The sequence below is a fragment of the Microtus ochrogaster genome, linkage group LG5 (genome assembly GCF_000317375.1).
Source record: "Microtus ochrogaster isolate Prairie Vole_2 linkage group LG5, MicOch1.0, whole genome shotgun sequence".
NCBI classification, from domain to species: domain Eukaryota; kingdom Metazoa; phylum Chordata; class Mammalia; order Rodentia; family Cricetidae; genus Microtus; species Microtus ochrogaster.
In genome coordinates, this window is record NC_022031.1 from 66,403,775 (window position 1) to 66,404,617 (window position 843).

Here is an 843-nt window from a genome sequence, read left to right on the forward strand (position 1 = left end):
TGGTTAAATATTTTTTGTCTTCCTTCAGAAGTGTTCACATACTTTATTCAATTATTTGGTTAAAATTCTGAGCTGTAAGATAGTGATTTATCTTTCTTAAGGGCCTCTAAACAATTAAGAAGAGACCATTATTTAAGACTCAAATAAATGAGCCTTTAATTAAAAACTTTTTATAATTTATAATCAGGGTATAGATTTATGTCTTTTATAGACATTTAAAAGTTGATTGTCTAGAATCAGGTTGTATGTATCTATAATTCAAGTTAATTTAGAGGCTTTTGGGAGGTTGAGGCAGGAAAACAATGAGTTCAAGACCAACCTGCTTAGTGGAACCCTTAAAAAAAAACCCAACAAACTAACTAACAAAGAAACAAAAACCAAGGGTAATATAGCAATGTTAAGTGTGGGATGTTTGTACTTCTTACACAGTCCAGGTACCAAGGGTGAATCCTTCATATTTTGTCAAAAGAAAAATAGCATTGTTTCCGAAAAAAAGATTTTTTTGTCTTGACATATTCCTTTCTTAATCTGTGAGACCTACACAATTCCAATATTTAACTGTTGATACTAACAGATTAACAGAGGGTAAAAAGAGTTTTGTTCTTGGCTTGCCTACTGATTTGAAATATTTTCTGTGAGAGATTGCCAGGACCCCCAGCAGGCTCAGCAATTCCTTCTGAATAAGTTCATGACACCTATGACTACAGGTGGTCATAACAATCAGCAATCAGCATGTGCTTATGGCCATCTCCACTCATGAAGAGTCTTCAGAGCTTCCTTTTATTGTAGTCTTGAGTCCTGAGCACATTGATCTGACTCAGAAGCTTGCTTAGCCTATTTTAT

The 843-nt window shown here is 34.0% G+C and overlaps 1 protein-coding gene across 1 annotated transcript in view; it reads left to right on the forward strand.

Annotated features, from left to right (window-relative positions):
- Positions 1-843, forward strand: part of Slc7a13 (solute carrier family 7 member 13) — an 11,068-nt gene that overhangs the window by 9,087 nt on the left and 1,138 nt on the right. The gene's annotated exons all lie outside the window — the stretch shown is intronic.